Below are 12,309 nucleotides of genomic sequence, written 5' to 3' on the forward strand. Positions count from 1 at the left end.
CTCCCTACTGTCTGTCTGCCAGCCTCAGGCCAAGGCTTTCACCTTCCTGAGACACCAGAAGGGGAGATAAGAGACCTATTCTCTGGCTACTCCTGCCGGGGGCCTCTGTGTGGTCCCCTTTGTTATGGGGAGTCCACTCATCAGCACCCAGTGTCCTCACCCTGAAGCAAATTAAGGCCTGTTAGGATCTCCTACTTGGGCAGAATTGGAGATGCTGTCACAAGACCAAGGAACTCACCTCCCTGAGAACCTCTCCACCCTTGCCCCGGAGGAAAAGAAGGGGTACCTTCAGACAGACAGCTCTGCGCATGGCCACACAAGGGAGAAAGCAGGGTAGACTTTGTGGGGCCCCCTTCTGTTCTAAGGTCCTCACCTTGAGTAACTATCAGAGGCTGGGGCTCCTCCCTCCCCTGACCTGAGGACACAGCTCTTAAACCAAGGCTTTTATGTCCCTGAGAAACTTGAAGAGTAAATGAGGAGATGCTGATCTTTTCAGGGTATCTGACATTGCATATGTAGAAGACCCCATTGTCACCGAAAATTTTTCTTTTTATTCATACCATTCACTTATCCAGCATTACTGTTACTGTATTCCAAAACAGTGCTTTGGGAACAGGGCCCCTTTTATCCCATGAGATACATTTTGGAGTGGTGAGAAGAAAAATGAGTTAAAAGACGTAAGGTCTGGCTTAGGCTGGGAGGAGTGGAAGAGTGTAGGCTCTAGACTATTCCAGACCAGGGGACTAGACCCAGCAAGGTCACTTAATCAGTCTTGTGAACTTGAGAAATCTGCAAGTTATTCACCTGTAAAGGGAGTCTGCTAAATCCTATCCTGCGTGAATGTTGGAATGTTATGTACTACATGTAAAGCAGTGGCATACTCATTAAGCAATATTGGGTTTTTGATGAATGGCAGTTATGATATGATTATTATGAACCCAAAGTGCCACCCTCCCATCAGAGTTTATTTTTAATCCAGTAGGTAGCAGAGAATATGCAGTGCACTAGGGCAAAAGAAACAAATACTCACAAATGAGCTAAATCAAAGTATCTTTTATTTCTACCAAAAGAAAGTTTAAACGAAGTAAGGCAAACCACGAGTTAAATGGCTTTTACTCTGTTTTCTCCATTTTTTGTTTCTAAATATTTTCTGTGGTCGCCTTTCACATTTCCATGAAAATCTCTATTGCAGTGCCATGTTTTCTACTTCTGGATCATACAGAAAATATAGATGGTTCGTTTTTCTGTTACATATACCAAAACTGTAACTTTAGAACTCTTTAAACAGCAATAAATATGCAAGCAATGTCATTCACAAATTCCTATTCTTAAGAAAATACACTATCTATTACAAGAAAAAACATTTGAAAAACCTAAATCAATCAATAATATATAGAAGTTACTAGTTTAAAACAAGAAGATAAATAAGATCTATACTTTGTTCCCTCCATCCCTACTACTCTGCACTATTTAGGAGCTTGACTGCTCTCTTCCAAAACAAAGTGAGCAAACTGCCCATGGCCTCCCTCCCTACATGTGGGAGGAGCTGCGGGCCTTGGCCCTGGAAGGGGCTCTGCCCTCAGCAACAGCTGCAGCCCTGGCCACGGCGCTCTCTTCCTCATCTTTCAGAGCCTCCTCATAGCGATCTGCGAAGGCACTGGGGACGGTACCAATGATCTTGCCCAAAATCTCCAGCACTTTCATCTTGCTGGTTTCAGCGTGGGCTCTCGGGCCCCACAGGAACTCATAGCGTGGAGGATGGCTGTTGGGCACCTGGCGGTATGTCAGGTACTTTTGCTGCACGAAATCTTTGCTGATGAGCCTCCCGGGATCCCCGAAGATCAAGTGCCTCCTCCCAGCATACAAACCCAACGCATTGAGGAATTTCCAGATCTCCTCTTCGGTGGCACGGTTGCCCTTCGTGAAGATCAGGCCCAGGAGAATCATCAGGAGACCGGATGTGGGCAGCCCCGACTCATCACTTGGACTTCCCTCACTGGGGAGGGCCATCTTGCTGATGAGGGCGTAGGAGTGACTGCTGGGGTCAACTTCCTTCAGCTCGAGGCCAAAGACCAGCTCCATGATCTCAGAGGCTCTGCTGAGGATCTCAGGGAAGTGCTTATCGTACTTCCTGTTGATAGCCTTCAGCAGTGCTGCCTGCGGGATGGGCTCCTTCGTCTTGTACTTCTCCAGCAGGAAGTGCACCAACATTGTGGACTCCCTGATCAGAAAAACTCTGCAACTGCTCTGAATGAAATGTGCTGCCTGGGAGGTACCTGTACTTTTCTCATCTTGGCTCTGGGCACCCTCTTCAGATCCTGGGCATGAAACCCCTGCATCACGAGGGCTCGTGGCTGGGGCTCCCGGAGGCTCCTGGCGAGTGCCAGCAACAGGGGAGCTCGGGGGAGTACCCCGAGAAACAGAAGCGGGGGAGGGGGGCGGCTCTTCCATCTCTTCTGCCGCCGCCGCCTCCTCAGTGGCCTGGGCACCCTTGAGACTCTGAGTCTCCCCCCGGGCCTGGTGGCGTTTCTTGCGGCCATGGCGCTTGTTCCGGCGCCGAGGCATGATGACACAGGTCAGGGCCAGCAGGCGGGAGTGTGGGCAGGAAGGCAGGCAACGAGGGCACCTGGGGGAGGGACAAGGAGATGCTGTGAGCACCTTCAGCGGGGAGATTCCTCCCTGGCTTTAACCAAGGCCGCCTCTGCAGGGTCCTGGAGGGCACTGCCCGAGGACCCACAGGGCTCCTGTTCTCCTGCTCAGCCTGTCCCCTGAGACCCCTGTGGAGGACGGTAGAGTGAGCCTTGGGCCACAGGCTGCCAGCCTTGCCTGGGCGGTACGGGGGTGACAGTGGGGGCTGGCAGGGGAGGTAGGTCCCCACGGTTCCCATTCAGAGTCAGGATGACAGTTGTTGCCAAGACCCCCACCCCCACCCCCTCCCCTCTGCTGCTCTGAAGTTGACACCACTATCTTCCACGACACCCAGGAGGAGGAAAGACGGGAGCGTTCAGCCCACCTCCGAAGGGTCCTGGGACCCTCCGTTCTGCTGCCTGGTGGCTGCCCCTTCAGAACAAAGCTCTAACCTCCCTCGGACCTGGCAGAGGAAATTACGGGCGGTCTCAGCCTGAACCTGGCAGAGGAAATTACGGGCGGTCTCAGCCTGAACCTGGCAGAGGAAATTACGGGCGGTCTCAGCCTGAACCTGGCAGAGGAAATTACGGGCGGTCTCAGCCTGAACCTGGCAGAGGAAATTACGGGCGGTCTCAGCCTGACAGTCCTTTCTTGGGAGTCTAAGGGTTGACAGGAGGGGACGGGCCATATTCTCTCTTGTCCCTTCTCTTCGGGGTGGGTGACTCCCTCAGTCCTCACTCGGGGTCCTCCCTGGACGGCCGGTGCAGCCTGGAGCTCCTCTCTTGCCCCGAGGGCCATCTGCTCGCACCAGTGCCGGCACCTCCTTGCGTCCCATTCGGAGGCGGTGAGGGTGACCACGCGGCCGCACGTGGCAGAGTTTTACCAGGCCTGCAGCGTGCGGCAGACAGGTCGAGGCCCTGTGGCTGGCGGCCCCACTGGCCCTCACTCAAGGGCTTGGGCTGACTCTTGGGAGTGCTTAGGGACGCGCCTTCTGCTGGCCTGCACCTCTCCTCTCAGACAGCAGCCCTCCCTCCTCCGTGTGTGGCCAGAAGGAAGCGGCTGACAACAGGGGAGGGGTTCTGAGGTGCCCTTGCGGCGGGGAGGACGGTCCTCGCCCTGACTCCTCCCGTGCCCTGGAAATCCTCCCTCTGCTGACCTGCGGCCAGCCCCTCAGGACAAGGCCCCCTCCTCCCTGGGCCTCCCGCGTCTGTCCGTCCGTCCGCGTTCGCACTGAGGGAGCCCCTCAGTCTTTACACCTGCCCGGAGGCTCCCAGGCCGACGTCAGGGGCGGGGTCCGCGTGGCCGCCATTCTGGGGTGTGGAGCCCCTCGGTCCCCACGAGGGTCCCGTCCTTCACTCCACAGGGCCTGGGGCGCTCCCTGTACTGAGCTGAGCCAGGGTCCACCAGCCTCAGAGCGAGACCTTCCTTGCCCGAGACCCCGCTGGGGAAGCGGATGGACTTTGGGCCTAACAGCCAAGCCCGAGCCTCTGGGGCCGAGAGCAGGGGCGGGGCCTGTGTGGCCGCCTCTTTTCGGAGGGAATGCGGATTGGGGGTGTCGGGGGCGTGTCCCCGCACTTCTAACTGGGGTCACCTCACACCTTGACACCTGACGAGACGTGGCACTCCTCCCGCGGCTCACTCTCGCTGGACGGCAGCTCTCAAAAATGGCGCAGCCCCACAGCGCGGTACGAGGACGTCACATCCGGTCATGCGCATCTGGGCTCCAGGAGGACAGCAGGGGCGGGCTGCGGCCGGGGCGGGGCGGACTGGGGCCGGGGTGGGGCAGGGCGGGGGATCAGGGAGGGGTTCCGGGGGAGCTTCCCGCAGGCCTGGCACGAGGGCCTTTCATTGACTCTTGGCAGGTCCTGGGACTTTTCCCTCTGCTGAGGTGAGTCAACAGGCGTCGCAGCTTGGCTCTCATTTCTCTCGGCGCCCTCAGCCGGAAGTATCTGGGGCCCTGAGCCTCACAGCCATGCCTGGGTCCCCCGAGACTGACAGTGAGGGCTCTTCGGGGCCCCCTCTTCTGTGGTGGATGCTGCTCTCAGTCCTCTCTCAGTGTCTTCTCTTGACTCCCTGTAGGTGCTGGGCTACCTCCCGTCTGCTGACCTGGCGCCAAGGCCTCACATCAAAGACATCAACTCCCTGAGACTGCTGGTGTGAAGTGCAGGCACATCCCATGTGGACTCTTCTGCCTGGAGCCTCCCAGACATGGCTGCTGCAGGTAAGATGAGCTGAGGGGAAAGGAGGCGAGACTCTCTTCTGTGGTTGGGAGTCCGTCAGGTCTCACTCAAGGTCCTCACATTGACTGCTGGCGGGGCCTGCGATTCCTTCCTTCTCTGGTATGAATCCATCCCTGTCCCCAGCCATGCCCCACAGAATCCCAGAGGAGTTAGTGAAGGGGCGCCTTAGCCTGACAGTTCCCACTGTGGTCTCTCTTTGTTGACAGCAGGGGCATTGCCCAAAAGTTCAGAAATGAATTTCTGTCCTTTTGTACAGCTACTGTGTTACTTGCTTTTCTCTTTTAGTCCGTGTGCGATGGTCTATTAAGATGATCACTTAAAAAGGCCAGTTGTCATGCACTAAGAAAGTTTCAGATGGTTATTTCACAGGCTGTGGACCATACTGCCACATCCAGCCCAATCTTTGGTGTCCCATGCTCCTGGCATGCGGGCTCTGAAATGCTGCCTCAGATTCCTTTAGTGAAGCAGTAGAGATTCATGGTCCCAGAGCACAGTGGAAGAATCAAGGGCTCAACGTTATAGGCTTTTCTCTAATCAATCCTGTCATCTGCCTCTCTTGCAGGCTATAGACCTGTCTCGAATTCAGGGCATCCCCCTACCTGCCCACACTCAGGTTCCAGTTCAGTGGAGACTTATTGTCTTTCAGGGATTATTTAGTTTTGTATTTTTGCTTTTGTTAATGTTTTTTCTTTGTTCCTTCTGTAATGTTTCCATGGTTGATTTTGGGTACAGGAAACAGTAGCCCATGTTAGACTGTAATCAGCTGCTGTGGATAAGGTACTAAGTGTGTAAATGAATTAAGGAAAATAGATATTCTTACAGTATCTGTGTCTCACGAATACACATAACATACTATTCTGGTTGAGACTTCTTTTTCCTAAGTCAATCAGGAAATTCTTATTGTGGCCTCCATGTAGATTATATACATTTTTGTATGGTTTCTTTCTAGGTATATTTTTTATATTGTTGCTTTTGTCTATGGTGTATTTTCTTTCTTTTTTTAACATCTTTATTGGAGTATAATTGCTTTACAATGGTGTGTTAGTTTCTGCTGTATAACAAAGTGAATCCGTCATACATATACATATGTCCCCATATCTCTTCCCTCTTGCGTCTCCCTCCCTTCCTCCCTCGCTATCCCACTACTCTCGGTGGTCACAGAGCACCGAGCTGATCTCCCTGTGCTTTGCAGCTGCTTCCCACTAGCTATCGATTTTATGTTTAGTAGTGTATATATGTCCATGCCACTCTCTCACTTTGTCCCAGCTTACCCTTGCTCCTCCCTGTATCCTCAAGTCCATTCTCTACTAGGTCTGCATTTTTATCCCCATCTTGCCCCTAGTTTTTTCATGACCAATTTTTTTTAAGATTCCTTATATATGTGTTAGCATATGGTATTTGTTTTCCTCTTTCTGACTTACTTCACTCTGTATGACAGTTTCTAGGTCCATCCACCTTGCTTCAAATACCTCAGTTTCGTTCCTTTTTATGGCTGAGTAATATTCCATTGTATATATGTGCCACAACTTCTTTATCCATTCATCTGTTGATGGACACTTAGGTTGCTTCCATGTCTTGGCTATTGTAAATAGAGCTGCAATGAACATTTTGGTACATGCCTCTTTTTGAATTATGGTTTTCTCAGGGTATATGCCCAGTAGTGGGATTGCTGGGTCATATGGTAGTTCTATTTGTAGTTTTTTAAGGGACCTCCATCCTGTTCTCCATAGTGGCTGTATCAATTTACATTCCCACCAACAGCACAAGAGGGTTCCCTTTTCTCCACACCCTCTCCAGCATTTACTGTTTGTAGACTTTTTGATGATGGCCATTCTGACCAGTGTGAGATGATACCGCATTGTAGTTTTGATTTGCATTTCTCTAATGATTAACTATGTTGAGCATTCTTTCATGTGTCTGTTGGCAATCTGTTTTAGTTCTTTGGAGAAATGTGTATTTAGGTTTTCTGCCCATGTTTGGATAGGCTTGTTTGTTTTTTTCATATTGAGCTGCATGAGTTGCTTGTATGTTCTGGACATTAATCCTCTGTCAGTTGCTTCATTTGCAAATAACTTCTCCCATTCTGAGGGTTGTCTTTTCGTCTTGTTTATTGTTTCCTTTGCTGTGCAAAAGATTTTAAGTTTCATTAGGTCCCATTTGTTTATTTCTGTTTTTATGTCCATTTCTCTAGGAGGTGGGTGAAAAAGGATCTTGCTGTGATTTATGTCATAGAGTGTTTTTCCTATATTTTCCTCTAAGAGTTTGATGGTGTCTGGCCTTACATTTAGGTCTTCAATCCATTTTGAGTTTATTTTTGTTTATGGTGTTAGGGAGTGTTCTAATTTCATTCTTTTATATGTTGCTGTCCAGTTTTCCCAGCACCACTTATTGAAGGGGCTGTCTTTTCTCCACTGTATATTCTTGCCTCCCTTATCAAAAATAAGGTGACCATATGTGCGTGTGTTTATCTCTGGACTTTCTATCCTGTTTCATTGATCTATATTTGTGATTCTGTGCCAGTACCATACTGTCTTGATCACTGTAGCTTTGTTGTATAGTCTAAAGTCAGGGAACCTGATTCCTCCAGCTCCGTTTTTCTTTCTCAAGATTACTTTGGCTATTCGGGGTCTTTTGTGTTTCCATAGAAATTGTGAACTTTTTTGTTCTCATTCTGTGAAAAATGCCAGTGGTAGTTTGATAGGGATTGCATTGAATCCCTCCCTCTGTGTTCCTCCCTCTGCTATATTTTGGAAGAGTTTGAGAAGGATAGGTGTTAGCTCTTCTCTAAATGTTTGATAGAATTCGCCTGTGAAGCCATCTGGTCCTGGGCTTTTGTTTGTTGGAAGATTTTTAATCACAGTTTCAATTTCGGTGCTTGTGATTGGTCTGTTCATATTTTCTGTTTCTTCCTGGTTCAGTCTCGCAATTTGTGCATTTCTAAGAATTTGTCCATTTCTTCCAGGTTGTCCATTTTATTGGCATAGAGTTCCTTGTAGTAATCTCTCATGATCCTTGGTATTTCTGCAGTGTCAGTTGTTACTTCCCCTTTTTCATTTCTCATTCTATTGATTTGCGTCTTTTCGCTTTTTTTCTTGAAAAGTCTGGCTAATGGTTTATCAATTTTGTTTATCTTCTTGAAGAACCAACTGTTAATTTTATTGATCTTAGCTATCATTTCTTTCATTTCTTTTTCATTTATTTCTGATATGATCTTTGAGATTTCTTTTCTTCTGCTAACTTTGGGCTTTTTTTGTTTTCTTTCTCTAATTGCTTTAGCTGTAAGGTTAGGTTGTTTATTTGAGATTTCTCTTGTTTCTTGAGGTAGGATTGTATTGCTGCAAACTTCCCTCTTAGAACTGCTTTTGCTGCATCCCATAGGGTTTGGGTCATCGTGTTTCATTGTCATTTGTGTCTAGGTATTTTTTTATTTCCTCTTTGATTTCTTCAGTGATCTGTTGGTTATCAAGTAGTGTGTTGTTTAGCCTCCATGTGTTTGTACTTCTTACAGATTTTTTCCTGTAATTGATACCTAGTCTCATAGCGTTGTGGTCGGAAAAGATACTTGGTACGATTTCAATTTTCTTAAATTTACCAAGGCTTGATTTGTGACCCAAGATATGATGTATCCTCCAGAATGTTCCATGAGCACTTGAGAAGAATGTGTATTCTGTTGTTTTGGGATGGAATGTCCTATAAATATCAATTAAGTCCATCTTGTTTAATGTATCATTTAAAGCTTGTGTTTCCTTATTTATTTTCATTTTGGATGATTTGTCCATTGGTGAAAGTGGGGTGTGACAGTCCCCTACTATGATTGTGTTACTGTCACTTTCCCCTTTTATGGCTGTTAGTATTTGCCTTAGTTAGTTAGTATTGAGCTGCTCCTATGTTGGGTGCATATTCACAGTTGTTATAGCTTCTTCTTGGATTGATCCCTTGATCATTATGTAGTTTCCTTCTTTGTCTGTTCTAATAGTCTTTGTTTTAAAGTCCATTGTGTCTGATATGAGAATTGCTACTCCAGTTTTCTTTTGATTTCCATTTGCATGGAATATCTCTTTCCATCCCCTTACTTTCAGTCTGTATGTGTCCCTAGGTCCGAAGTGGGTCTCTTGTAGACAGCATATATACGGGTCTTGTTTCTGTATCCATTCAGCCAATCTATGTCTTCTGGTTGGAGCATTTAGTCCATTTACATTTAAGGTAATTATCAATATGTATGTTCCTATTACCATTTTCTTAATTGTTTTGGGTTTATTATTGCAGGCCTTTTCCTTCTCTTGTGTTTCCTGCGTAGGGTAGTTCCTTTAGCATTTGTTGTAAAGCTGGTTTGGTGGTGCTAAATTCTCTTAGCTTTTGCTTGTCTGTAAAGGTTTTAATTTCTCCATCAAATCTGAATGAGATCCTTGCTGGGTAGAGTAATCTTGGTTGTAGGTTTTTCTCCTTCATCACTTTAAATATGTCCTGCCACTCCATTCTGGCTTGCAGAGTTTCTGCTGAAAGATCAGCTCTTAACCTTCTGGGGATTCCCTTAGGTGTTATTTGTTGTTTTTCCCTTGCTGCTTTTAGTATTTGTTCTTTGTATTTAATTTTTGATAGCTTGGTTAGTATGTGTCTTGGCCTGTTTCTTCTTGGATTTATCCTGTATGGGGCTCTCTGTGCTTCCTGGACTTGATTAGCTATTTCCTTTCCCATATTAGGGAAGTTTTCAATTATAATCTCTTGAAATATTTTCTCAGTCCCTTGCTTTTCCTCTTCTTCTTCTGGGACCCCTATAATTCGAATGTTGGTGTGTTTAATGTTGTCCCAGAGGTCTCTGAGACTGTCCTCAATTCTTTTCATTCTTTTTTCTTTATTCGGCTCTGCAGTAGTTATTTCTACTATTTTATCTTCCAGGTCACTTATCCGTTCTTCTGCCTCAGTTATTCTGCTATTGATCCCTTCTAGAGAATTTTTAATTTCATTTATTGTGTTGTTCATCACTGTTTGTTTGCTCTTGTCAAACAAACATGTCCTTGTCAAACGTTTCTTGTATTTTCTCCATTCTGTTTCCAAGATTTTGGATCATCTTTACTATCATTATTCTGAATTTTTTTTCAGGTAGGCTGCCTATTTCCTCTTCATTTGTTAGGTCTGCTGGGTTTTTTCCTTGCTCCTTCATCTGCTGTGTGTTTCTTTGTCTTCTCATTTTGCTTAATTTACTGTGTTTGGGGTCTCCTTTTCGCAGGCTGCAGGTTCGTACTTCCTGTTGTTTTTGGTGTCTGTGCCCAGTGGCTAAGGTTGATTCAGTGGGTTGTGTAGGCTTCCTGGTGGAGGGGACTAGTGCCTGTGTTCTGGTGGATGAGGCTAGCTCTTGTCTTTCTGGTGGGCAGGTCCACGTGTGGTGGTGTGTTCTGGGGTGTCTGTGGCCTTACTATGATTTTCGGCAGCCTCTGTGCTAATGGATGGGGTTGTGTTCCTGTCTTGCTAGTTGTTTGGCATGGGGTGTCCAGCACTGTAGCTTGCTGGTTGTTGAGTGGAGCTGGGTCTTGGCATTGAGATGGAGATCTCTGGGAGATTTTTGCCATTTGATATAACGTGGAGGTGGGAGGTCTCTTGTGGACCAGTGTCCTGAACTTGGCTCTCTCACTTCAGTGGCACAGCCCTGACGCCTGGCTGGAGCACCAAGAGCCTGTCCTCCACATGGCTCAGAATAAAAGGGAGAAAAGAAAGAAAGAAAGAAAGAAGAGAATAAAATAAAGTTTTTAAAATAAAAAATAATTATTAAGAAAAAAATTCTTTAAGTAATAAAAAGAAAAAAAACAGACAGACAGAACCCTAGGACAAATGGTAAAAGCAAAGCTCTACAGACAAAATCATACACATAAGCATACACATACACACTCACAAATAAGAGAGAAAGGGAAAAAATATATATCTATTGTTGCTCCCAAAGTCCACCTCCTCAATTTGGGATGATTCGTTGTCTATTCAGGTATTCCACAGATGCAGGGTACATCACGTTGATTGTAGAGATTTAATCCGCTCCTCCTGAGGCTCCTGGGAGAGATTTCCCTTTCTCTTTTTTGTTTCCACCGCTCCCGGGGTTCAGCTTTGGATTTGGCCCCACCTCTGCGTGTAGGTCACCTGTGGGCACCTCTTTTTTGCTCAGACAGGACAGGGTTAAAGGAGCAATGGGGCTCTGGCTCACTCAGGCTGGGGGGAGGGAGGCGTATGGAATGTGGGGCGAACCTGTGCCGGCAGAGGCTGGTGACATTGCAACAGCGTGAGGTGTGCCGTGTGTCCTCCCGGGAATATTGTCCCCAGATCACGGGACCCTGGCAGTGGCGGGCTGCACAGGCTCCCGGGAGGGGAGGTGTGGATAGTGACCTGTGCTCGCACACAGGCTTCTTGGTGGCGGCAGCAGCGGCCTTAGCATTTCATGCCCGTCTCTGGGGTCGGAACTGATAGCTGCAGCTCGCGCCTGTCTCTGAAGCTTGTTTAGGCAGTGCTCTGAATTCTCTCTCCTTGTGCACCCCGAAACAATGGTCTCTTGCCTCTTAGGCAGGTCCAGACTTTTCCCCGGACTCCCTCCTGGCCAGCTGTGGCACACTAGCCCCCTTTAGGGTGTGTTCACGCAGCCACCCCAGTCCTCTCCCTGGGATATGACCTCCGAAGCCGGAGCCTCAGCTCCCAGATGCCATCCGCCCCAGCCAGTGAGCAGACAAGCCTCTCGGGCTGGTGAGTGCTGGCCGGCACCGATTCTTTGTGCGGGAATCTCTCCGCTTCGCCCTCTGCTCCCCTGTTGCTGCGCTCTCCTCCGTGGCTCCAAAGCTTCCCCTCTGCCACCTGCCATCTCCGCCCGCGAAGGGGCTTCCTAGTGTGTGGAAACCTTTCCTCCTTCACAGCTGCCTCCCACTGGTGCAGGTCCCATCCCTATTCTTTTGTCTGTTTTTTCTTTTTTCTTCTGCCCTACCCAGGTAGGTGGGGAGTTTTTTGCCTTTTGGGAAGTCTGAGGTCTTCTGCCAGCATTCAGTAGGTGTCCTGTAGGAGTTGTGCCAAATGTAGATGTATTTCTGATGTATTTGTGGAGAGGAAGGTGATCTCCACATCTTACTCTTCCGCCATCTTGTAGATCTCTTGTTTTATTTTAAAAGTAGAGTTTATCTCTCACAGGAGTCCCCCCAAATAATTTACCTGGACATTTATTTTTGCAGTTGGAACATGCCACTTCTTTGCATCTCTCTCCAGGGCAAAATATCTTTGCATGAATATCCTGCCCCTTTTTTATGCTATTTTATGTTAGTAAACAAGAATGATCTTTTTCACATAAATTTTCTCTCCACTAACTACTTTTACTTTCAGAGATCAAATTTTGAGTAGATAACTTTCCTGCATCATGTGATTAAGGAAATGTATATACAGTGTTCACGGTAAACAACTGGATTAGAAATCTGATCCA

General features: G+C 47.6%; 1 pseudogene; it reads right to left on the bottom strand.

Annotated features, from left to right (window-relative positions):
- Positions 1 to 1,466: 1,466 nt before the first annotated feature.
- LOC132513882 (melanoma-associated antigen B4-like) lies at positions 1,467 to 2,887 on the bottom strand (annotated as a pseudogene).
- Positions 2,888 to 12,309: the final 9,422 nt, after the last annotated feature.

Source organism: Lagenorhynchus albirostris, chromosome X, assembly GCF_949774975.1.
Source record: "Lagenorhynchus albirostris chromosome X, mLagAlb1.1, whole genome shotgun sequence".
Classification (NCBI taxonomy): Eukaryota; Metazoa; Chordata; class Mammalia; order Artiodactyla; family Delphinidae; genus Lagenorhynchus; species Lagenorhynchus albirostris.